This window comes from Amblyraja radiata, chromosome 19 (genome assembly GCF_010909765.2).
Source record: "Amblyraja radiata isolate CabotCenter1 chromosome 19, sAmbRad1.1.pri, whole genome shotgun sequence".
Lineage (NCBI taxonomy): Eukaryota > Metazoa > Chordata > Chondrichthyes > Rajiformes > Rajidae > Amblyraja > Amblyraja radiata.
In genome coordinates, this window is record NC_045974.1 from 3,028,814 (window position 1) to 3,055,738 (window position 26,925).

Consider the following 26,925-nt stretch of genomic DNA (forward strand, 5'->3'; position numbering starts at 1 on the left):
CAAAGACGAGCAGGTGTGTAGGTCAATTGGCCCTCTGTAAGTTGCCCCAAGTGCGTCGGGAGTGGATGAGAAAGTGGGATAACATAGAACTAGTGTGAACGCGTGATCGATTGTTGGCGCCAACTCGGTGGATCGAAGGGCCTGATTCCATGCTGATTACCTCCTTTCTTCTGCACTCTAAGCCTCAGGAAATGTTGGGCAAAGCTTTCAGAACACTCTAAGCTTCTAAAAGTCACCATAAAATAAGCAACTATTCTTTCAGCTGGAGAGGCTGAGTTTGTTGAACTGAATCTCAGACAGGTGCAAAAATTACACGAGTGTTGTACACGGCATTTGCAATGTTTCTACGTTCCTGCTTGATGTGTATTGAAAAAGAAAAAAAATGCTCCCTAATGAACTGATTTGAGGGTCTCACATAGAAGGATACAATCAGAAGTTCTCTCGAAGCTTTAATTCCCTGAAATATTCTGGATAAGAAAACTTTCACAGCTTGAATTAGCAATAGCATCATCTTTTGGTGGGCTTCATTTCCCTTAGCTACCGAGCACACAGCTCAGGCCTCGAATTTTTTCGAATTACAAAGTGCAATATGACATAATTAATGAGATTTCCCGTGAATCAGCAGGCAGATCTGCATCACATGTCTCTAAGCAATCCACCCACTGCATCTGTCAAAACAAAAATCAAATGATTGCGTGTACTGAGCAAGATGCCAAAAATGCAGTAAACAAGCAGAAAATAGCAAATGGTGACAGCAATTAACGGATGTGCATCATTTTGCAAACAATGTCACGACAAGTGCAAACAGGTATGCAAGTGCAGGTTTTATATCTCTAATCATGCTTGTTCATTTGTCCAGGGAGTTATGTTTGACCATTCTTTAGGAGTAGCACGCTAAACAAATGAATATTTTATGCATTTAGAATAGATGTGGAAATATTCGGATTCAATCCATGGATTCCAGAGTTAGCTGATTTGAGGCCAGGCAGTAATAGGAAATGGCATAATGAACTCGAGATATTCCACTCCCGATTCATACAATGATTGCCTGATTGCTGCCAGTGGAAGGGAAAGGAACCAGAATTAGCTAATGCTTATATTTGGAAAGTCTGCCAACACTGTCAATGTTAACACAAGAGAAATGGCACACAAGAAGGAAGTGTGTCTTGTGTGTCGGTCAGGTAATGAGGAGATGATGGGAGGAAGCTGGAGAGAGAAAAAGCACCAATGGTTAAAAGAGTCTAAGAAATAACTGCAGATGCTGGAAATATTGAAGGTAGAAAAATCGAAGGTAGACAAAAATGCTGGAGAAACTCAGCGGGTGAGGCAACATCGATGGAGCGAAGGAATAGGTGACGTTTTGGGTCGAGACCCTTCTTCGCTCCATAGATGCTGCGTCACCCGCTGAGTTTCTCCAGCATTTTTGTCTACCAATGGTTGAAAGAGGATTATTATGTTTGAGAAGTAAGCATCAAGTGGGCATCATTTGCGCATTACGCAGGTGGCGCGCGAAGATTTTGTGAATCCCCAAATCCTGGGGCGCCGCACGCAACCGCGCGTCACTGCCTACGTCACCATGCGTGCGTAATGCATCAAGTGCGCGTCACGACGTAAATGATGTTGCGTAAATTACGCGCAAATGAGGCCCAAGTGGGACAGGCCCTTCATACAATAGTGGCCTTAGATTCCTAGCACCTTGTTTCATGTTGCCAAGGGCAGTTAATGGAAATTGGAGACAGCCACATATCTAAAATGTAAGCAAGGCAATCCAACCACAAAACGAACCAAGAGCCAAGTTTATTTATATTGTAATTCCCATTCATCATGATTTGCCTCTAAATCATTTTCATGCAACTCAGCATTTTCAATCAACCTAAATTAATAATGCGGATATTTTGGGGAAGGGAAATAGCATTTTTATTTGAACACACTTTGGGACTGAACTAAGCAAAATTTCTGTTTGAAAATCCATACTTATTGAAGTTGAAATAATAATATTTCTAAGCACTCATTTTTCTCATATATGTAATTCATGTAAAGATTTATTTAGATTCCAACCTACAATTCATTCCTGGGATCTATTATTCAGTACATGTTTATCAAGAAGAAGGGGCAAGCCATTTAGAATGGAGACACAGAGAGTTGTGAGTCTGTGGAATTCTCTGCCTCAGAAGGCGGTGGAGGCTGGTTCTCTGGATACTTTCAAGAGAGAGCTAGATAGGGCTCTTAAAGATAGCAGAGTCAGGGTACATGGGGAGAAGGCAGGAACGGGGTACTGATTAGGGATGATCAGCCATGATCACATTGAATGGCGGTGCTGGCTCGAAGGGCCGAATGGCCTACTCCTGCACCTATTGTCTACTGTCTACATAATTTATCAAAAATTATTAATCAGTGTTCACCTTTACAAATCAAATTTTCTATATAGGATCCACACAATCCTTTGTTTAGATATAATTTTAGCGTATGAGTAAATGTTGCCACCAATCCTGCCTATAGTTTTATGATTTTTTTTCTCCAACAGTGAATCATGTTTTCGTTGATGTTAGCTGACAATAACTGTCACGGGATTACGTTTAGTATAATTATGTTTCCTAGTTTCTTCTGAGCTGGATAACAACAGTTGACCTGAATGTCTCTGGACAGGAGAAAGGACAAAGTAAAAATCAACCAGTGACCACTCATTTCTCTGCTGGTTACTATCAAAATCAAAGGCAGACAAAAATGCTGGAGATACTCAGCGGGTAAGGCAGCATCTATGGAGCGACGGAATAGGAGACCAAGGGTCTCGACCCGAAACATCACCTATTCCTTCGCTCCAGAGATACTGCCTCACCCGCTGAGTTTCTCCAGCATTTTGTTCTACCTTTGATTTTTCCAGCAATCTGCAGTTCCTTCTTAAACATCTTTAGCTCTAGTGCGCAATTCTGAGACTTCAACCTCTCTATGTCCTTTTACTTCTAACTTTAGATGTCACCTCCGACCAATGTTTTGTTCCTCTGCCCCAGCTATAGGTTTGTATTAGTGTCACGTATCCCCAGGTACCAAGGCTTTACCTTGCCCTCAACGTTATTCCCTTATCATGTATCTATACACTGTAAATTGATCGATTGTAATCATGTAGACACAAAAAGCTGGAGTAACTCAGCGGGACAGGCAGCATCTCTGTAGAGAAGGAATGGGTGACGTTTTGGGTTGAGACCCTTCTTCAGACCCTAAACGTCACCTATACCTTTGCTCCATAGATGCTGCCTCACCCGCTGAGTTTCTCCAGCATTTTTGTCTCCCTTCGATTTTTCCAGCATCTGCAGTTCTTTCTTAAACAACTATCAAAATCAAAAATCGTGTTCATTAGATTCAGATGGGACATAATATCTCTCCTGGACAAACAATACATAGGCAAGATTGCTTGGGCACAATAGCAGTGCTGGGTTCCCGCTGAGCATTAGACATGATGTGATGTTCAAGAAGGAACTGCAGATGCTGGAAAATCGAAGGTAGACAAAAGTGCTGGAGAAACTCAGCGGGTGCAGCAGCATCCATGGAGCGAAGGAATAGGCAACGTTTTGGCCCAAAACCCTTCTTCAGACAAGATGTGATCTTCCTTTCAAGAAAGGTAAGGGTAACATTAGAGGAAGAAAATGAACACCGCTAGTTCGAGTGACAATTATTATTATTAATGCGACACTGTTTAATACAAAATTATTCATGACTGTGAAAAGAAGCACAGAAATGAAAGACTGTTAAACCTAATCACGATTCTCCGGAACAGTAGATTTCAGAAAGTGTTATCGATGATGACGTGTTCTTCTCACACAGGGCTGGAACCGATTGTCTTACTAATCCTTGCACTAAACGTTTTTGACCTTCAGGTTAACCATGACAACTTGAAAACTCTGCAATCTTCAGAAAATAAGCCTGTCAGCTCTTTCAGCCGTGATTGCTTCTAATGGAGGCCTTGCAGAAGTGCATGCAGAGAATACAGAAAGCTCTGACAACACCAACCACCACCATCAGCCCTCCCAAACCCATAGTGGTTGTGACAAACAAATGGTGAGAAATTGCTGTTGGTGATCATAGCAGATTAATGTTCAATTCAGAATCAACCCATTGTTCTCTGATTTTCCCTTTAATGACACAGAAAGCTTTGTTAATCTGGGTTAATGTCTTAGTTACGTCTATTTATTTAAAAGGCATACTGGCGCGGCTGGTGGAGCTGCTGCCTTACAGCGCCAGAGATCAGGGTTCGATCCTGACCTCGAAAGCTGTCTGTGTGGAGTTTGCACGTTCTTCCTGTGACTGCATGTGTTTCTTCCGGTTTCCTTTCACATCCCAAAAAAGACGCGTGGGTTTGTAGGTTATTGGCCTCTGTAAACTGCCTCTAGTGTGTAGGGGGCAGATGAGAAAGTGGGATAACATAGAACTAGTGTGATCGATGGTCGGCATGGACCAGTGAACTGAAGAGCCAGTTTCCATGCTTTATCTTTCAATTAATCCAAAAAAATAAAATAAAAATCAGTCCCTGTAAGGATAGAAGTTATCATTTCCAGGGAACTCCTGCACATCCCACTAAAAATGCAGAACATTATATATCAATACAGGAGCAAGGCTATTTAACACTATCCTGTTATGAATGAGAAACATGTCTAACTTTCCACCTCATACAATGCTTCCTTACACCTACAAGCCATCATATCCAAAGGATCATCGATACCCATTTTAAATGTTGAGAATGGGCAAGCATCAACAATCCTCCTGGGCAGAGTTCTGAGGTGAAATATCCTTCCCCCTGTTACTGCGTTAAGTCATTTACAAATGTTGTATATTATTTATCTCTTAGCCTCCATAAAACACAATATATTTAATCAGTATTTGTGGGACACTCCCCCACCCCAAGAAATTGTTTGAAGGACTTTAATTGTTCTTCCTCTGAAGCACCTTAGATAAGATGATTTCAACTCAATTGCCAGCAAAAGGATGGAAGGTTGCAGCAATTGTGGCCCTGAGGACTATTTAGTCATCAATAAATTGCTCACTGGTGTCCATTTTGGGATTCCCGCAACCTCGGACACCCCAAAGACTTTCCACTATCTACAAGGCACTAATCAAGAGTGTCCTGGAGTCGTCTCCAATCTCTTGGATAGACCAACGCCAAAAAGGTTCAAGAAGCTCAATGCCTTGCAAGTCAAAGTAATTTGCTTGACTGGATCACCATCCATCACCCAAGTAGTGATTCCCTCCATCGTCACCTCTAGCGTGTATTATCTACAAAAAACACTGAAATTATTCACTGAACCTACTCCAACCAGGTGCACTGCATTCTCAAAGCCAACTAATAACTGGTGGCCCACATAAATTCCAAACTAAAAAGTATAAACGAGAAAATGTTATATATAAATTTGCTCTTCGACTCTCCTTCTTTGGTACTGTGGCTAAAATCCCATTTCTTCTAATTATTTGCTGCATCTGCCTATAATCTTTCTTTGAATGATGTAACAGAACACCCTTGCCCTGAAGAACCCAACCATTTTCCTCCACTCTCCCTGATGGATTCTAGAAATGTGTTTAATTCAACATAATGCCCATTGAATTAAATATTCAATAGACAATAGACAATAGGTGCAGGAGTAGGCCATTTGGCCCTTCGAGCCAGCAGAAATTTTTATTCAGAAATAAAAGCAGAATAATTTTCAGATTCAGACTAGAGTCACATTTGAATATTTGGGTCAACAATTTCTTAATTCAATGCCTCTCATCAGATCTAGAACAGGTACATTTTCAATGGCTATTTCTGCTGGATATTATTGGCAAATGACACAAGATCATTTTTGTTACTACAAATAACAATAGCCATTCCTATTCTACCCATTTGCCAATGCGACTGTGGTATCACTAACTATTTGATACACACATAATAATACTAATAACGATACATTATTTTACTTTGCCATTCTATGTGCAGGAAATTACATGAATCAAGATCAGTAAAGTCAATATTAGAAATGGAACAATGACTTCACCTTGCTCTTAGAATCAACGTCACGCATTCTCAGCTCAGACATAACAGGATTCCAATATTTGAGTTCATTAAGAACCATTTTCAATTTGCTAAAGCCCGTTTAAGCAGTCTGTGATCCCATCGCTCCGAGTTAGGTTCCAGCCCAGATTTCCGAGGTGATCGGAGCTAATCAACTGTGTCACTTAGTTATTGTATTCAGTCAATCTTCCACTGTGCTGATTCAAAGATTCAACTCTACATGTTAACAAAGCAATTTTACCCCAAATGTTATCTTGTCAGACACCCATTCAGCTACAAAATGTCATGAACATTGATTTTATGTCACTGTAAGCATATTATACACCAAAGTAACATCTCCTAATTAGGTTGTTCCCAAGTTATTTAAAATTCTGTACATTGTCTGTGATTTCTAAACAAAAGAGTGCAAAAGTGCAAATTGTCACTGTTATTATCTGAATGGTGATAGATTGGGGACAAGGGAAAATGCAACAAGATCTGGCTGTGATGATACCACAGTGACTGAACGCTAGTGTTTGGGTGCAGCAGCGAGCGGTTGGGAAATGGCATGTTGGCATTCATTCACTGCAGGAGGATTTGTATACAGGAGCAAGGATTATTGCTGCAGCTGTACAGAGTTTTAGCGAGACCTCATCTGGAGTTTTACGTGCAGTTTTAATCTCCTTGTTTGAGGAGTGATGTTCCTGACACGGAGAAAAAGCAGCAAAGATCGGCTGGCAAGACGAATATATGCAGTAAGATTGTGTAGGTTAGACTCGTATTCAGTTGGGTGCAGAAGCATGAGAAAGGATTTCACAGAAACCTATAAAATTCTACCACGACTAGAAGTAGATATCTTTCTAACCAAAGAGATCTGGGCTTAAGAATGAAGATAGGAACAGATTTCTGGGATGATTCTCTGTGATGGTGTAGTGTCAAATGACCTGGTCCTGCTCCTAAACTTCAGAATGAATGGGGAATACCTCCAGGAGTTCAAGAGTCAAGTCAAGAGTGTTTTATTGTCATTTGTCCCGGACGGGACAACAAAATTCTTACTTGCTGCAGCACAACAGAATATGTGAATATGTAAACATTGTATATAACGGGGGAAAAAGTTCAATTAATAACAAATATAGTGCAAATAGCAAATAATAATATAGTCTTTTGCAGTTCAGAGCTTATTAGTTGTTGTGTTTTATAGCCTGATGGCTGTGGGGAAGAAGCTGTTCCTGAACCTGGACGTTACACTTTTCATTAGCCGTTAAACAGAATGCAGTGTGCACTCACAGGAACTGACACTTCAGACTATTGGAAACTATCCCTTTACCTCATCAACAATCTATGCATTGGAGTCAATAATGATGGCAGTATCAGCCACACATTGTCAGCATTTCCTCTTTGCACTGCATTTATCGTGTTCCAAGTCCATAGATATCTGTGTGCATATTTTATCCTTCATAAGATGACACTTGCCAGCTTTGCATCACTGGATTACTAAACTCCAAAAGCAAACAGATAGGTCAAAGAGTAAGTGTTTAAGAAGGAACTGCAGATGCTGGAAAATCTCAGAGCTCAGCAAACCTTATTCAATAAAGCAAAATTCAATCGTAATGATTGAAATAAAGTAGTTACACCTGTGAATGAGATGCCTCTCTTCTGCTCGGCAAAATAATGCACCAGAGGTTTTTTGGGCCTCTGTGGTAAAATATTTAATCGTTGTAAAAGGTTTTCAGTAATGTACATGGACAAAAGTCAGTGGTGTAAAATATAACCAAAATAGAAAGAGTTGTCTGTTTATCTTAGCATGTGGGGGATGCAAGGATATCATACATTACTTGACCCATTTCATCACCAACTGACCTTGGACAATTTTTCTTATTGTTAATGCCAGGCAAGATTCAGTGTCTAATTGAAAATGACTCCTATAGCTAGGCTGGTACTCCTCCAACAAGTAAAACCACATGACCACCAGTGCAGTTCAATAATAACAAACCTACACAGTAATAAATATTAATTTCACAAATATGAACTTGTATTTCACTTGCTTCTAAAGTCCTGTAAAGCTTTGATTGAATTACTCATTAATTGTTAATGGAATTTTGTGGAAATATTATCTAATACATATGTCCCAACCTAAGCAGAATAGATAAGGCTCAACCAAAGGGTGAAAGATGCTGTATTTGGACTTTCAAAAAGGTTCTTGATAAGGCACATATAAAAGGAGGTTCTTAAACAAAATGTGAGTGGGTGGTATTGGCTAAAACATGCAAGCATGGACTAAAGGTGAGAGGTGAAATGGAAAGGGGAATTAAGGTGAGAGGTCAAAGACTTGATAGGAACCCGAGGGGCAACTTATTCCACTCAGAGGGTGGTGGGTAAATGGAACGAGCTGCCAGAGGAGGTAGTTGAGGCAGGTACTATAACAATGTTTGAAAGGCACATGGACAGATACATGGATAGGAAAGGTTTAGAGCAGGGGTCGGCAACCTTGTTCTGCATAGGGACTGGGACGCATGTCCGTGAGCGGATGGCGGCCACATCTATCACGTGTACACATGGATGCCACCCCCATCCCGCCCCGGATGGCAGGCATCAAATCACGTGTTCACAGAAGGTAGACAAAAATGCCGGAGAAACTCAGCGGGTGAGGCAGCCTCATGCATGTCTCACCCACTGAGTTTCTCCACCAAATTTGTCTACCTTCGATTTTTCCAGCATCTGCAGTTCTTTCTTAAACGTGTTCACAGAAGGTGCGTGGGCTTTGCTGGCGGCTTTGCGCAGGATGCGGTGCGGCCAGAGCTCGGCGCTCGGCCACGCACGGCGGGCCGGATGATTACAGGAAAAAAAATCCGCCTGCGGGCCGGATGCTTTTGGGTTACGAGCTGCATTTGGCCTGGGGGCCGTAGATTGCCGACCCTGGTTTAGAGGGATATGGGCCAAATGGGACTAGCTTAGAGGTGGCATCTTGGTTGGTATGAACGAGCTGGACCAAAGGACATGTTTTGGTGCTGTATAACTCTGACTAATAGTTACTGGGAAGAATACAGAGAGTAGGGATGAATGGGTAATTATAAGATTGGGATGATGTTAGTCACATGACGAGAGCCCAAACTTGCCTGCACTCTAAATTGAGGAGAATATGAGGTAATTTTATTTTATTTTAGTTTAGTTTAGAGATACAGTGCGGAACCAGGCCCTTCGGCCCACACCAACCAACGATCCCCGCACATTAACACACACTAGGGACAGTTTACACTTATACCAAGCCAATTAACCTACAAACCTGAACAACATTTTTAAGGAGCGTGACAGGGTTTATACAAAGTTGATATTACCCTAGCTGGCTTATCCAGAACCCGAAGGCACCATCTCAAAATAGTGGGCAGTCATTAGAACAAACCTTTTTACACTTTCAGATACGGTACAAAAACAGTACTAATCTCCTGAGAGGATATTATAGTAAAGTTATCAGTAGTAAGGTTAGTTTTTTATTTCACAGAATATTTAGACAGATTCATAGAAAATATGGAGCTAGAAATAGGGAAAATAGGGTAGAAAGAGGGCAGTGAATCACTATCTAAGAAGGCTGTGGAGTCACTTAGCATATTCAAGGCAGAGAATTGTGATTGCTAATCACTTTAATTCCCCTTTCCATCCACACACTGACCTTTCTGTCCTGGGCCTCCTCCACTGTCAAAGTGAGGCCCAGCGCAAACTGGAGGAACAGCGCCTGATATAATGTTTGGGCACCTTACACCCCAACGGCATGAAAACTGAAGGTTGACACAAAATGCTGGAGTAACTCAGCGGGACAGGCAGCATCTCTGAAGAAGTTCAGACTTCCTGAAGAAGGGTCTTGACCCAAAACGTCACCCATTCCTTCTCTCCAGAGATGCTGCCTGCCCCGCTGAGTTATTTGTCTATCTTCAATTTATCCAGCATCTGCAGTTCTTTCCTACAAGATTAGAATATTGACTTCTCTAATTTCAAGTAGCTCTTGCTTTCCCTCTCTCCCTCTTCCTAGTTCTCCGACCTGTCTGACTGTCCCCTTGATTAAAGTTTATCTCTGTTGTCACCTTCTCCTAGCTAACAATGATCTATTCTGCATTTTCCTGGATCTCTATCTCCTTTGATGTCTCATTTTCACACCTTACCCTCCCCTATCTCTGTGTTTCCCTCTCTCCTGAGTCCCGACCAGAAAAGTCACCCATTCCTTCTCTCCAGAGATGCTGCCTGCCCCGCTGAGTTACTCCAGCATTTTTGTGTCTATGTTCGGTGTAAACCAGCATCTGCAGTTCCTTCCTGCACAATTATGATTTTATATATATTGAGTGAAACATGTGGAAATAGTGAAGAGTAGTAAAACAGCGTTGAGGTCAAAATCATCGTGATCTTATTTTTTCCAAACCAGCATTAGAATTACAGATGTTTTTACATTATAACTCTGCTTCATGCACTCCAGGATAAATGAGGTAGTTACTCAGTAAATTAGATTTATTTGTAATATGCTTCCATTTGGCACATTAATCTGCCATATTGATATGCACTTATTGACATTAACTTTTTCATACCCCAAGGGCACAGAAGAAGGGTGGCATGCATCTCAGTTCATGCCAAACCATGATGATCTCTTTAGAATTTTGGATGTAGTACAACAACAGTGCTAATCTCCTGAGAGGAGATTATAGTAAAGTCATAAGTAGTCAGGCTAGTCTTTTTTTTTTGACAAAATGTCTGCACAGATGGATCAAAAATATGGAGCTAGAAAGAGGCAAACATAATTGCCTGGATTAGGGGTATTAGGGGTTTTAACTACAAGCCAGAATGGTCACAATTATGCGGTATTAGCGGCAAGGAGAGGTTGGACAGACTTGGATTGTTTTCTCTGCAATGCCAGAGGTTAAGGGGAGACCTGATAGAAGTATATACAATTATGAGAGGCATAGATAGGGTAGACAGTCAGAACCTTCTTACCCAGGGTGGGAAAGGTCAATGACTTGAGGACATTGTTTTAAGGTGAGAGGGGCAAGGTTTAAAGGAGACGTGCAGGCCAAGTTTTTTTTGAAACTTTTACTTTACTTTACGCAGAGCGTGGTGAGTGCCTGGAACGCTCTGCCAAGGTAGGCAAAAAAGCTGGAGAAACTCAGCGGGTGCAGCAGCATCTATGGAGCGAAGGAAATAGACAACGTTTTGGGCCGAAACCCTTCTTCAGACTGATGGGGGATGGGGGTGGGGGCAGGGAGAAGAAAGGAAAAAGGAGGAGGAGGAGCCCGAGGGCTGAGGGAGAGATAGGAAGTGGAGGAGACAGCAAGGGCTAACAGAATTGGGAGAATTCAATGTTCATGCCACCAGGATGCAGACTCCCCAAGCGCAATATGAGGTGCTGTTCCTCCAAGGGTGCTCTGCCAAGAGTGATGATGGAAGCAGATAGGAAAGTGGTGTGGAAGAATTTTTAGATATGCAGGGAATGGATGGATGTGCATCATGTGCAGGTAGAGGAGCACAGCCGTTGTGGGCTGAAGGGCCTGTTCCTGTGCTGTACTGTTCTATGTTGATTCCACCAAAATTCAGAGACAGAATCAAATAAAGAGAGAGATACTGTACTGGGTGGACAGAATGGCAAAGAGTGCAGAACTACTAGATCTAGGAGGCTGGTTCTCTGGATGCTTTCAAGAGAGCACTGGATAGGGCTCTTAAAGATAGCAGAGTCAGGGGATATGGGGAAAAGGCAGGAACGGGGTACTGATTGGGGATGATCAGCCATGATCACATTGAATGGCGGTGCTGGCTCGAAGGGTCGAATGGCCCACTCCTGCACCTATTGTCTATTGTCTATCTGATGGAGATAGGTAACAAATAAATACACTTGCCCCTGTGCATTCAGGCAGAAGATCAGTGATAGCCGGGTCCTCTCATAGATGAACTGAGGCCCAGGCCAACTTTTAGAGGCCCCCAGACCAAGATCAAGCAGAGGCCTCCCAATTTTAGAGGCTCCCAAATCAAGATCCCTTTGAAGCAGCCAGGGTCTTGAGGCCCATGCCAAATGGCGCACATTGCCCCCTTCTCTGATAGGGCCTGGTGATAGCAACCACCTGAAAGACGTAGATAAGTTCACCCTGACATTGAAGAAAATATGGTGAGGAAGAGTCAGACTCTAAGTTGGACAAGGAGAAAGAATATTGAGGGAAGCAGAAATGGTCAAAACATTTTTAAAAATTATACAAAGAAAAGGAAAATGGAGCCCGAACCAAAAGAATGAATTTGACAAAAAGATGGGCAGCCGTGGGAAACAACAGGAATTCGACTTAACAGGCTTTTTTAACAGATGCCAAGTTTTTTAACAGATGTAAAGCAATTACAGGAAATAAATTTCTGCATGTTCATATTGATATATAATAATTAAGATGCAGCTTCTCATCAAAGGGTGCACGTTACAACACAACCTATAAGAGTCCTTTCAAATTCCTGTTTGGTTAAATACAGTGTATGTGTATTTGTGTGTGTGTGTGTGTGTGTGTGTGTGTATTCAGGTGTAAGATCCAGTTAGCATTAGCACAGGGCATTGACTTTAAAAATAAATCACCGCTATTTTCCATTTACTTGGTGGTGGGTCTGTGGTTGGAAAGGGCTGATAGGGGTAGGAAGAAGCCTGGCACTCGTGTATCAGGAACAGTCTCTATGCGTTTATCAAAAAATAATGAACATGTCCAACAGCAGAGTGCACATACTGTAATAATAAACCCTCACCTGGTGCCCTGCATCTTTCAATATCTATTGGTGCGTCACTAGCTTCAGCACTTATTTACAATCTGGACGTCATGTGTTTTAGGCGGCACAGTGGTAGAGCTGCTGTCTCACACCACCGGAGACCTGGGCTCGATCCTGACCTCTGGTGCTGCCTGCGTGGAGTTTGCAAGTTCTCCCTGCGGCCGCGTGGGTTTCCTCCGGGTGCTCCAGTTTCCTCCCACATCCCAAAGAGACGCGAGTTTATTGGGGGAGCTCCCCTCTGTAAATTGCCCCCTAGTGTGTGCAGAGTAGATGTGAAAGTAGGATAACATAGAACGAGTGTGAACAGGGGTGATCGATGGTCAGCGTGGGCTCGGTGGGCTGAAGAGCCTGGTTCCAAGCTGCTTTCAAGAGAAATTCTAAAGCTTTTTACATTTCTGAAATTCCTGTTAACTCTCCTTCCCCTTGAGTACATCACTTTTTGCTGATTATACTCCAACACCGTATTTGCTCGTCACTACTCTCATTTCCCTTCTCCTTCAAGCCAACTAGTGTATATCTTTCGAAGTTAGTTATAATTGCACTCACCGATTTTCACCCAGACCCACCACCAAGTAAATGGAAAATAGCAGTGATTTATTTTTAAAGTCAATGCCCTGTGCTAATGCTAACTGGATCTCACACATGAATACACACGTTTGGCATCTTCTGCAGCTCAGAAAGGTATTAATACATTGTCAGCAAATGTAATATTCACTAGGGCTTTTCCACTTCCAAAGCCCAGAGATGAAGACTCTAAACTCCAAGTAAATCTTCTAGGCCCATCAGTTATTTTAAACTTTTTTTTTTTTGGATAACTGCAGGGGCAGTTTTAGAGTCCTGGACTTATAGAGCACGTAAAGGTGTCCTTCGGCCCTACTAGTCCATGCCGGCCGAGGTGCTCCACGCTTGGCCCATATCCCTCTCAACCGTTCCTATCCATGCACACAGTACCTGTCCAATGCTCTTTATAGTGCCTGCCTCAACTACCTCCTCTGGCAGCTCGTTCCATGCACCCACCAGCCTCTGTGTTGGAAAATATTAACTTAGTCGCGTTTCCACATGGAGAAAAATTACCAAAACACTATGAAGATTCTTTTACATCGCTGGCTACTCGAGGAGGCATTGTTCAACTCATTAAACCCCGCAGCGGGGTTTAATGAGTCGAACAGTGCCTCCACGAGTAGCCAGCGATGCGCTTGGTTGTGTCGCCAGACAGCGAGGGATAAAGTTCAGGAGGTTGCAGGACTTACTGTGGATTGCAGGGGGTCGGTGCCCTGGCGTTGATGGCGGGGTGTTTGTGCTGTGGGTCGTGAGGTTGGAGATCTCTCTGCTGCTGCTGTTGCTGGTAGTGGTGGTGGTGGCGGTGGTGTTGGTGGGGGCCGCTGCTGCTGCCACTGCCGCTGCCGTTGCTGCCGCCGTTGTTGCCGTTGCTGCCGCTGGCCGGCTGCTCTTTCAAGCTCCGGTTCTCCTCCAACAGCTCCTCCACCTTCAGCTCCAGCTCGCGGATCCTGTGCCTCTGGGTCTGGATGAGGGTCTGCTGGTTCTGCACGATGGTGGTCAACTCTTTCAGGTACAGCACCGCCCTCATCGGGTTCTCCATCAAGCTCTCCATGGCCGGGGAGGAAGCAGGGAGATAGATGCGAGCTGCTGCTGCTGCTGCTGGTGCTGATGCTGCTCCGCACTCAGGCTGATGCTGATGCTACTGCTACTGCTGATGCTGATGCTGATGCTGCTGCTACTGCTCCTGCCTCTGGACCAGCTGGATACCGACGCACAGCCACGCTCCTTAAAGCGACAACGCGCCGGTTTAAAGGCTCCCTGCAACATTTCCAGCGCCCACCGGCATAATCAAAGCACAGCATCGAACCCCTTGTGGCATATTTTTGCCGAGTCGCCAGCTAGGCTGCACCGAGTCACTCCTTGAGTCTTCATCTTTCGAAATCTCAACGGGGGAGATTATAGAGGTGGACACAATCATGAGTGGAGTCGTTCGGGAAGACGCACATGGTCTCCTTGCCCAGAGTTGGGCAATCCTCTGAAGAAGGGTTTCGGCCCGAAACGTTGCCTATTTCCTTCGCTCCATAGATGCTGCTGCACCCGCTGAGTTTCTCCAGCATTTTTGTGTACCCAGGACCAAAGGATATGGGTTTAAGGTGAAGGCGAAAATCTGAGGGGAAGTGGAATTTGAGGGGTAACTCTTTCACACAAAGGGTGGTTCGTGTGTGAAATGAGCTGCCAGAGTAGGTAGCTGAGGCAGGGGGCGTGCATATTTCTGAAGATCTCTCCTGGTCCGAGAACACTGATGCAATTATAAAGAAAGCACATCAGCGCCTCTACTTCCTGAGAAGATTACGGAGAGTCGGTTTGTCAAGGAGGACGCTCTCGAACTTCTACAGTAGAGAGCATGCTGACCGGTTGCATCGTGGCTTGGTTCGGCAACTTGAGCGCCCAGGATCGGAAAAGACCACAAAAAGCAGTAAACACTGCCCAGTCCATCATCGGCTCTGACCTCCCTTCCAAAATGCTGGCAGTATCATCAAGGACCCACACCATCCTGGCCACACACTCATCTCCCCACTACCTTCAGGTAGAAGGTACAGGAGCCTGAAGACTGCAACGTCCAGGTTCAGAAATAGCTACTTCCCCACAGCCATCAGGCTATTAAACTCAACTCAAACAAAACTCTGAACATTAATAGCCCATTATCTGTTTATTTGCACTTTATCTGTTTTATTTATTCATATGTGTATATATTTATATAATGGACACACTGATCTGTTCTGTATTCATGTCTACTATATTCTGTTGTGCTGAAGCAAAGCAAGAATTTCATTGTCTTATCTGGGACACATGACAATAAACTCTCTTGATCTCTTGATCTTGATCTTGATCTTGATTACCGCAACATTTAAGAAACAATTAGGCAGGTTCATGGATAAGACAGGATGAGCGGGTTCTGGGGCAAACGCAGGCAGATGGGACTAGTGCAGCTGGGACATGTTGGCCGATGTGGCAAGTTGGGCCAAAGGGTCTGTTTCCACGTGGTATCACTCTATGAGATGGGGTTGAAATCTCTACCTCAACCAGCAGAGTTCCATTGGGACTTCTTCAGTCCGAAGCAGGGTCTCGACCTGAATCGTCACCCATTCCTTCTCTCCGGAGATACTGCCTGACCCACTGAGTTACTCCAGCATTTTGTGACTACCTTCGATTTACACCACGATCTGCAGTTCTTTCTTACACAGGGCTTACTCTTCTGCTATCTTGCTCTATGTTCTAGGCTGGCAGGGAGCAAGAGATTTCATTTGAAGAGATTCCAGCACTTCAACTCCCCCTCCCATTCCAAATCCGACCTTTCTGTCCTGGGCCTCCTCCATGGCCAGAGTGAGTCCCATCACAAATTGGAGGATCAGCACCTCATATTTCGCTTGGGCAGTTTACACCCCAGCGGTATGAACATTGACCTCCAATTTCAGGTAGTCCTTGCTTTCTCCCTCCTTCCCAGTTCTCCCGCCTCTTCCTATCTTCTTCCTGCCCCTCCACCTCCACATCAGTCTGAAGAAGGATCTCGACCCGAAACTTCACCTATTCCTTTGCTCCAAAGATGCTGCCTCACGCGCTGAGTTTCTCCAGCATTTTTGTCTACCTACAATGGCCATGAAGGTGAAATAAGGCTGCAGCGGGGTGAGACTGCCAACTGCTGAGGAGTCCATGCCGTTGGACCTGGGTTTGTCTCTGTCAGGGACCGTGTGGTGGCTGTCCGTACACCAGTCACCCCGCGTTAAAAGATGTCACAAACGGGCTTCCACCTGGATACTAGGAAGACAATCATATAGGACTTCGAGTGCCACAGTATTATTGTCTGAGGAGAGATTAGGTTGACTGGGCTACACATCAGAATATGGAGTCATTGCATTGCAATTGCAACGGGTCTGTGGAATTCTCTGCCTCAGAGGGCGGTGGAGGCAGGTTCTCTGGATGCTTTCAAGAGAGAGCTAGATAGGGCTCTTAAAAATAGCAGAGTCAGGGGATATGGGGAGAAGGCAGGAACGGGGTACTGATTGGGGATGATCAGCCATGATCACATTGAATGGCGGTGCTGGCTCGAAGGGCCGAATGGCCTACTCCTGCACCTATTGTCTATTGTCTATTGCAGGCAAGTGGCATTGAAATAAAACGTCAACAACTTGTACAACGTAGCATACAATGGGTGGGGGGACAATGATATTTTGTTGTTATTATTATGTAACTGTTTAGTTGTGCCCTGTTACTCTTGTCACCACTCCTTTGGTTTTACATGGTATAATTAATACACATTGATTTCCTCTTCATCAATGATTTTCTGTCGAGGGTACTTACAAGCTGCTCAACAAATACTCTGAACCAAATTGGTGAGGTCTTAATGTGAATATTAGGACATAAGAGATAGAACATGAGAAATAGAAGCAGCAGGGGGCTATTGACTCTCTCACACCTGCTCTGCTCAAGATCATGGCTCATGCTCAAATATAGCAGCAGGTAGTTCAGCTGCCATCAACTTTCCTGAAACTTGTATTATAGACAAATCAACGATATACGTTTAATCAGGGCACTCACGCCCTTTTGCGGGCCTTCCTCAACATCATGTTGCTATAGCTGTGCCTTTTACTCTTTTCCGTTTGTGGCCACAGAACATAAATCTGTGCAATTGTTCCATTCACTGGATCTGAAAGGAAGATCACCTTCAATCGGAAATGCCCAATGCTGCCTCTACCACCAGAACATCCTCCTATTTAGAATGGCATCATCCCTTCATTCCTTTTAGCTACACTGTGTATTTTTGCCTCATGTGCCGTGACATGGTGAAAAGGTTTACTTTTTGTGCTATCCAGACAAGTCAGATAATATTATACACGATAGGCACAAAGTGTTAGTGTAATTCAGCGGGTCAGGCAGCATCTCTGGAGAAAATGGAGAGAAGACATTTCGGGTGGGGACCCTTCTACAGACTGACACTATACAGGAATGCAATTAAGCCATACACTAGTATAACATGTCGAACAATGAGAAAATTACCTATGTGCAGAATATAGATTCTTGACATTGTGGTATAACAGTTCCAGAGATAAAGTCCAGTGTCTGCAATGAGGTAAGTTGTAAGATCATCACTGTACCCTAGCGCATGGGAGAACTGTTCAGAAACTCCGATATCAGAAGGGAAGAAGATGTACATTGCTCAGATAAAATGAAGATGAAAAAAATAGTGAGCTTAGCAGATTCATCCTTTAAGCAGCTAGCTTGTGAGCACTGCTAGAAAGTCAATGCTGAACCTGTGAGTGTAGCCTGCTACTGTGCAATCGGCTGGCCACCAATTGCAGTCTGAAGCCTAACTATTAATCTGGTCATGTTCCCCATGTTTGTTTTGTTCCCCATTTTCATCTTTGCTGTCTGCATACACACACATTCACCCACAAATTCTCTGAAACCAATCCCAATTACTGTGTTTCTAGTGAGACACAGACTGATGGGTGGAGATAGAGTGAAATATAAGCATTCCATAAGGGATAGGCTTGTGAGAACTAATTGCAATTCCTTATAAAATTGCTTACGAGTTAATGATGTGAACACTTCATGGACCACGCTAAACCTCATCTATCTGGGAATGGTTAGCACCAACAGTAAATTAATCTAATTTAAAATTGTCTTGTTTGAAACGGATCCATTAGGGCAATATGTTTTTTTATGGATAGGATTCTATTTGTTTCATTTAAGTTCCCCTCATTTCTTGGGTGCCACCATTTATTGATCAGGACTGGGTCTCCAGCTTTGTTTTGAACAGTCTGCTGAGGACAAGTGGTGAATGCAGTAACCTAGCTCGCTTTTACTCCACCTCTCTATCAACATTCCCCGCCACTATTCTTTGAACTCTGAGACGATTTACGAGGATGTTGCCAGGACTAGAGGGTCTGAGCTATAGGGAGTAGGCTGGGACTCTATTCCTTGGAGCGCAAGAGGATGAGGGGTGATCTTATAGAGTTGTATAAAATCATGAGAGAAATAGATCGGTTAGATACACAGTGTCTCATGCCCAGAGTAGGTGATACGAGCACCAGAGGACATAGGTTTAAGGTGAAGGGGAAAAGATTTAATAGGAATCTGAGGGATAGCTTTTTCACACAGAGGGTGGTGGGTGTATGGAACAAGCTGCCAGAGGAGGTAGTTGAGGCTGGGACTATCCCAACGTTTAAGAAACAGTTAGACAGGTACATGGATAGAACCGGTTTGGAGGATACGGACCAAACGCAGGCAGGTGGGACTAGTGTAGCTGAGACATCTTGGCCGGTGTGGGGAAGTTGGGCCGAAAGGCCTGTTTCCAAGCTGTATCACTCTATGACTCTATGTCAGCAGCCTCCTGTATTAGAGCAAATTAGTTGATTGATTGAAAGATATAGCATGGAAACAAGCCCTTCAGCCCACCACCTTGACCATCAATCACCAGTTCACACTAATTCTATGTTATCCCATTTTCACATTTTCTCCCTACACACTAGGGGCAATTTCCACAGGCCTATTAACCTTTAAACCCGCACATCTTTGCGATGGTGGAGGAAACTGGAACACCCAAAGGAATCCTATGTGGTCACAGGGAGAACATGCAAACTCCACACAGATGGCACCCGAGTTCATGATGAAACCTGGGTCTCCGGCGTTGTGAGGCAGCAGCTCTACCAGCTGCACCACTGTGCTGCCCTCGTCGATGTAGACTTTTGTTTTAAAAGGGGTAGAACTGAGGAAAAAACATGTATGCAGAGAAGTAAAGGGAGGCAGAAGAAAAGGGAAACAGGGAGGACAGGAAACAGATTGGTAGAAAATGGTGAAGAATTATGTATTGAGAGAAAGAACATTGTGACATGCAGGTTAAAAAAGTGTCCAAGAATTAAAAATTGAACAATGAACAAAGAGAAGAAATACAGGTGAAAAAAACAAACACTTATAGGGAGGACGGCAGATGAGGCACAAGAGGGGAGAGAGAAAGAGAGAGGAGCAACGACAGTCAAATAAAAATAAATCTTACAGAGTAATGGCTAGTGACAGTTAAGCAGAAATATGGATGGGGCCAGACAAACAGAAATGCATGTGAGTGAGAGAGTAAGGACTAGCATTCCTTACATTAATTTAAAAAAAGGCTGACCCAGAAGGCGGTACGCGAATGATGAAAGCTCTTATCTGACAGCATTTCTCCACGGCTCTTGTTCTGTGCTAAAATGGAGCAGTGATCAACAACATGATCCAACAGTGACGGAAAGAATTCCCCTTCCATAGTTTCTGACTGCTGTAATTGTGTTACATAGCTCTGTCTAAGTGTATAGCCTAGGGCTATGCAAAGAGACCGTAACGAAATTATACATTCATTTCACGTGGATGCCAGTGAAACAGCCTTATGAATTGTAATAGAAACTGTCATTGTGGGAGAGTGAGAGACCTAAAAATAAGATATATGCAGATCAGTCATATAAAAGTAATTTGATGCTTTAAAAGCTTTGGCAACAAATCTCCAGTGTTCAAGTTGTACGATGCTTCCATGTAAAAAAAACAGGTTTTCTGCTCTTTGCTTGGAGCTTAATTTTTATCAACTCAACAGCAAATTAAAGCATAATTCTGGGACCAAATCACCTAACTGTAATTTTGATCCTCTTAAAGGCAGGCAAAGTTTTTGGTTTAAGAAGGAACAGCAGATGCTGCAAAAATCGAAGGTACACAAAAATGCTGGAGAAACTCAGTGGGTGCAGCAGCATCTATGGAGCGAAGGAAATAGGCAACGTTTCGGGCTGAAACCCTTCCGGGTTTCGGGCCGAAACGTTGCCTATTTCCTTCAGGGTTTCGGGCCGAAACTTTGCCTATTTCCTTCGCTCCGTAGATGCTGCTGCACCCGCTGAGTTTCTCCAGCATTTTTGTGTACCTTAAAGTTTTAGCTGTTTGTTCTAACTAAAGAGTAAAGTGGATGGTAGGGGGAACAGTGCCAGATTGACTGATCACAATGTTTCGAACATAGAAACATAGAAATTAGGTGCAGGAGTAGGCCATTCGGCCCTTCGAGCCTGCACCGCCATTCAATATGATCATGGCTGATCATCCAACTCAGTATCCCCTCAGAACATCATTAGCTGTTGTCTCACAAGTTTGTTGTGTGTCTCCAGCCAGTCCAGAAAGCATGACAAATTGGAAATTCTACGCAAAATGTTCTTTATCTCCCAAAGTCAGCTGACATTCTTGTAAATCTGGTCGGGAATTAGTATTCTTTTTAAGTGAAAACCCAAGAGACATATTTCTTCCTTCTGATCTACAATGATGGACTTGCAAATTAGTATTAAGAAAGAACTGCAGATGCTGGAAAATCGAAGGTAGACAAAAATGCTGGAGAAACTCAGCGGGTGAGGCAGCATCTATGGAGCGAAGGAAATAGACGACGTTTCGGGCTCGACCCGAAACGTCGCCTATTTCCTTCACTCCATAGATGCTGCCTCACCCGCTGAGTTTCTCCAGCATTTTTGTCTACATGCAAATTGGTATTTGTCTGTTGGTGAAGTACACTAGTGAGATTTTCTGAACAAGACAGATTCTCCTCCCCATTCCATGCATATTTGCATATTCGAATGGGTAAAAAATTAAAACAAATCTGCTGATATATTCCATGAGGTACCTTTGCTGCAATGTGTGATAAAGTAAGTCATAGAGACATACAGCACGGAACCAGGTCCTTCGACCCGACTCGCCCATGCTGACCAAGATGACCCATCTAAATTATTCCCATTTACTCGGATTTGCTCTATATCCCTAGTCTAGACCTTCCAAGTACCTGTGTACCTGTCCAAGTGCCTTTTAAATGTTATTGTGTTATCTTGTAACTCAGGTACTTTCAATATAGGTGAGGACCTTTCATTCGTGGCAACCCTTAAACACTCAAATCAAATCAAACAACTCAAATCAGCTATATAATTGCACTGGCAAGATCTGAATCTGTGTCTAGTCTTTGCACTTTGAATTCAAGAAAACAAGTACATCTCCAATGATTGAAAACAAACTGTGCATCACTTACCCACAATTGCTATCATTACACCCTGGCTGTCTTGTGACATTCTATGTTGAATGGGCAATAATCCGAGGTCATGTCTAAATACATTTGGGTTATTTCTTTTAGTTTTTTCAAACAGGATCTTTAATCCTCGGATTTCTGTCAATGAACCACTCAATAAATTCTGCACCCATGGTAAGCATACTGAACTTCTTGACGTTGCTATTAATCCTTGGAGAGCATGGCTCGTGTCCGGAGGGTGTGCAAAACTTTACAATATTCAGAATGTTGTTAGTCGAAGTGGCACTCCAGCATAAAAATGTTGGCTGACACTTAAATGTAGTACGGGGAGAATGCTGCACTATCAGTGGTGTCCGCCTCTTGGATGAAAAGTCAAATCAAAGTTCAATCTGTCCTTCAGATGGATATAAAGATTTCATGAACCTCTTTTTCGCAGAAGGATGTTGTCCCTCGTATCCTGGCCAGTAATGAACCCTCAATTAATGCTATCAAAATCTCGTTGAAGGCAGAATAGCAGGCACCTTCAGGTGAGAAGAGACAATTATTTTATGAGGATAATGATGAGCATTTCCCCAAAATTAATTGATTGAAGAAACAGCATGATAAAGGCCCTTTGGCCCACCAAGTTCATGCTAACCATCAATCAACAATTCACACACATTCTGTTATCCCACTTTCACATCCACTTGCTACAACCTGGGGCAGCTAACAGAGGGCAATTAACCTACAAACCCACAGTCTTTGGGATGTAGGGAGAAACCGGAACACTGGAAGGAAACTAACGCAGTTACAGCGAGAACTTGCAAACTCCGCACGGAGACAGTACCCGAGGTCAGGATCGATCCCGGGTCCCTGGTGCTGTGAGGAAGCAACTCTACCAGCTATGCCACCCCTTTGGAGTACCAAGTCACTGATTACATTTCCATATTGAAAACAAGCCAAACATTATCTGTACATTTAAAATGAGCAAATTGTTAAAACTAAAATGGGAAGTATTGTTTCAATATAAGTCAAGCCTTTGAGCTGAGGGGAATTTGATGTTTTATCATAAAATGCTGCAAGGATTATTTTGCACAGCAGGTGAGGCAGCATCTATGGAGTGAAGGAATAGGTGATGTTTCGGGTCGAGGCCCTTCCTCAGAACGTCTGGTGTAGATTCTTACTATTTTTAATCAAATAATTGATTATATCAACAATACAAAAGGACAAGGACAAAGGACATTTATTGTCACGTACACCAATTGATGTAGTGAAATTTGAGTTGCCATTTGCAGCATACCAATAAAAGTAAAACACAACATTTAAGAATTTAACATTGAACATAAAAACATCAGAAACATTATCAGAAATGGCCGTCCGTTAATGTGCTACCCCATGGTATCAATTCTCTTTCTCGGTTAGATCTGTAATTTAATTGAGCCGTTGAATTGTGGAGCAGATGATAATATAAGTAGCAGAAAAAAGGTTTGAGGGAAAGAGCCAGACATCCTCCAGCACCATCCTTTCTTAATTGGCTCAAAGCACCAAGATACCTACAAGGAGGGCTAACCTATTAATGGTTCAGCGGTACTTTATTCTCATGTGTACCTGAGTGCAGTGAAATTACTTTTTTTGGTACAGTTCAGTGATGATCCGACTGCACATTATGTACAAGAAAGACACAAAACGTGGAGTAACTCAGCGGGACAGGCAGCATCTCGGGAGAGAAGGAATGGGTGAAGTTTCGGGTTAAGACCCTTCTTCAGTGAGAGTCAGGGGAAAGGGAAACAAGAGATATAGACAGTGATGTAGAGAGATATAGAACAAATGAATGAAAGATATGCATAAAAATAACAATGATAAAGGAAACAGGCCATTATTAGCTGTTTGCTAGGTGAGAACGAGAAGCTGGTGTGACATGGGTGGGAGAGGGATGAAGAGAGAAGGAATGCAGGGGTTACTTGAAGTTAGAGTCCCATCTCTATCCCATTGTAGCATCCCTCTCCCTTCAAGAGTGTAAGATCGTAGACCGCACTGAATCAGTGCACGTCACCTATTAGTTTGCAATGGAGTGAAAACTCAACTGTGAAGCAATTTATGTTAAAAAATAGTCATTAGCAGAAGTGCTCATGGAGTACTTTTGACACATGGCAAACTAAACCCTGTTAAACTTTAGAACTTGGTTAAGACTGTTGTCTATATTTCACGATGGTAGATGATGATCCTGTCTCCAGTAAGTGTCTGCAGCTTTTGTAGGAGATCAGTCAGCCTGACATCAGCAGCAAACCTTGCAAGAACCTCCCATTAAGGAAGTTGGCACTTAGAAAATAAAAGTAGGAGTGGGCAATATCAATGCGGAATGTGAAAGTGAAAGCATGTTCACGTTTCTTGAGGGTGCAACTAGCAAAATACATTGGGGAAATCATTGGATGTGGTGTATTTAGACCTTCAAAAGGCTTTCCCAAAGGTAGTTAATAACATACTCTTAAAGTTACAGAGTATGGGGTGATATATTGTGGAATGAGGATTGGTTAAGGGACAGAAAGCAGAGAATGAGAACGTGGATTATTTTTGGATTGATAGCTGTGACCAATGGAGGCTGCAGGAACCATTGCTGGGCCTCAGCTTTTCACAATCAATATTATTGATTTGAATAGAAACAAAATGCTGGAGTAACTTAACGGGACAGGCAGTAAATCTGGAGAGAAGGAATGAGTGATGTTTCGGGTCGAGACCCTTCTTTGGACTGATGTCAGGGGAAAGGAAGATACATAGATAAGGAAGTGTAAGGTGTGATAATAGGACAAAGGGAATGGAGTTCAAGGAAAATGTAGAATAGATCATTGTTAGCTGGGAGAAAGTAACAACAAAGCAAACAGAGATAAAATGTAGTCAGAAAGAGTAAGACTGGTCAGAGAACTGGAAAGGGGGAGGGATGGAGATGGAAAGCAAGGGTTACTCGAAGTTAGAGAACTCAACGTTCATACCGCTGGCGATTTGGATATGGGAATCAAGAGTAATATGTCCAAATCTGGGTGGCAATGTGAGCTCTGAGGAAGATGCTTCAGAAGGCTATAAACAATCTGTTAATGTGAGAACAATGGCAGATGGAATGTAAAGTGGAAGAATACAAGATCTACTTTGATAGAAAAACATTTAAAAAACACAGTATTTTTTTAAATAGTGTCAGGTTGAGGGGGACCCGATTGTCCTTGTACATGAAACACTGAAAGTTTACATATAGATAGAACAATCGATTAAGAAGATAAACAACATGTTGGCCTTTGTTGCAAGAAGATTTGAAACATGTTACCGCATTTATATGAAAAACCTGCGCAATTGCACCTGGGATACTGTGCACAGATCTGGTCTCCATTAGCTAACAGAGTTGTTCTTCTTCTTCTTGCATATGGCGTGTACAGCCTAAAGTTGTAAGACAACTTGTTCTGTTTGTGCACGCCAGGTTGATTGCATTCGTCAAAACAGGGTGGATCATGTGAAGGTTGCAATCTGAGTAACCAACATAAACTTTCCTTTTGTGAATATTAAATATTGAGACTCGTGAATCCTTTTGAATGGGGATCTTTTTATTCCTTTTGTTAAGAGTAGCGCCGTTACTCCTCAGGAGGAGACAAAGTGGATAACTCTAGGGGTTTTGAATGATACAGTCCGCTGCTTCCATACTTAAGTATGCCATTAGATACATTATTGAGTCTGCCTGTCTTTCTTTTATTTTTAAGAGCAAGAACATTTTGAAAGCAGCTTTTAGAATTTTTTTGAATATTTTCCAAATTGATGCTTTGTTTGTCTGAACCCTACGAGACTGTGCTGTATATTTCATGAATTTTATTAATCATCATAATACATTTGTTAAGTTCCTTTAAACAAAATCAATTATCTGCTTGATGTGGGGACAAATAATATTTGTTGCATTGTCCCTGAACTCAATTTAAATGCCATTTATCATGTCAAGACAGTGGGGTCAATATCCTTCTCTTCTAGGAAGAAAAGGGGCAATATTTTGACAACTCGTATTAGTGTATTCCTAGGCAAAACACAAAGTGCTGGAGGAACTCAGCGGGTCAGGCAGCATCTGGGGAGGGAATAGACATATAACCCTTCGTCTTTAGCCTATTCCTGCTAAATCAGCCATCACTACATTGGAATATGGATTTAAATAGGTAGTTTATGTGCCCACTGGAAATGGTTTGTCGTGTTCACCTATGAAAATACTTTTACACTAACCAAAGCGTTTCTCTGTATTTCAGTGAATGTGACAACAATAAACCAATACCAATACCAACATGATTTTGTTTAGCAGGAGGTGAAGGTGTGGTGGGCTCTACACCAGGTTTTCTCTGCAATTGGTTTTCCAAATGTTTCGTATGAGGTTCATCCTCGAGTAAGTTTCAGTGAATTACACCCCAATAAGAAAAGTCTCCACCCGAAACGTCACCCATTCCTTCTCTCAAGAGATGCTGCCTGTCCTGCTGAGTTACTCCAGCTTTTTGGGGCTATCTCCAATAATTTGGAACTTGGCCTTCACGTATGCACGCGTTCTCTTTGAACCAAAACTTGAAGATAGAACTCGTGATGTTTGCTCTAGGGTGGAGGTGATGACCATTGGCCAGTGTCCTGCACATCTTGCAGGGCAGCTCAGTGAGGTTATTAGAGATAATGTGATTATAAGGTGAAACATTCCATTTGGTGCAATGAAACAACCAAGTTTGTATCTAATACTATCTAAATGGCGTCAAGTTGGGAAAAGGGGAAGTACAACGGGGTCCTTGTACATCAGTCTATGAAAATAAGCATGCAGGTACAGCAGGCAGTGAAGAAAGCGAATGGCATGTTCGCCTTCATAACAAGAAGGAATTGAATATAGGAGCAAAGAGGTCCTTCTGCAGCTGTACAGAGTCCTAGTGAGACCACACCTGGAGTATTGTGTGCAGTTTTGGTCCCCTAATTGGAGGAAGGACATTCTTGCTATTAAGGGAGTGCAACGTAGGTTTACAAAGTTAATTCCCGGGATGGCGGGACTGTCATATGCTGAGAGAGTGGAGCAGCCGGACTTGTACACTCTGGAGTT

The 26,925-nt window shown here is 42.9% G+C and overlaps 1 protein-coding gene across 1 annotated transcript in view; it reads right to left on the minus strand.

Moving 5' to 3' along the window:
* iqsec3 (IQ motif and Sec7 domain ArfGEF 3) overlaps positions 1-14,170 on the minus strand; it is a 224,654-nt gene extending 210,484 nt beyond the window's left edge. The window contains exon 1 of the mRNA XM_033037456.1: positions 14,035-14,170. The gene's annotated coding sequence lies outside the window, so the exon portion shown is untranslated. The remainder of the gene's footprint in view (positions 1-14,034) is intronic.
* Between the last annotated feature and the right edge of the window lie 12,755 nt (positions 14,171-26,925).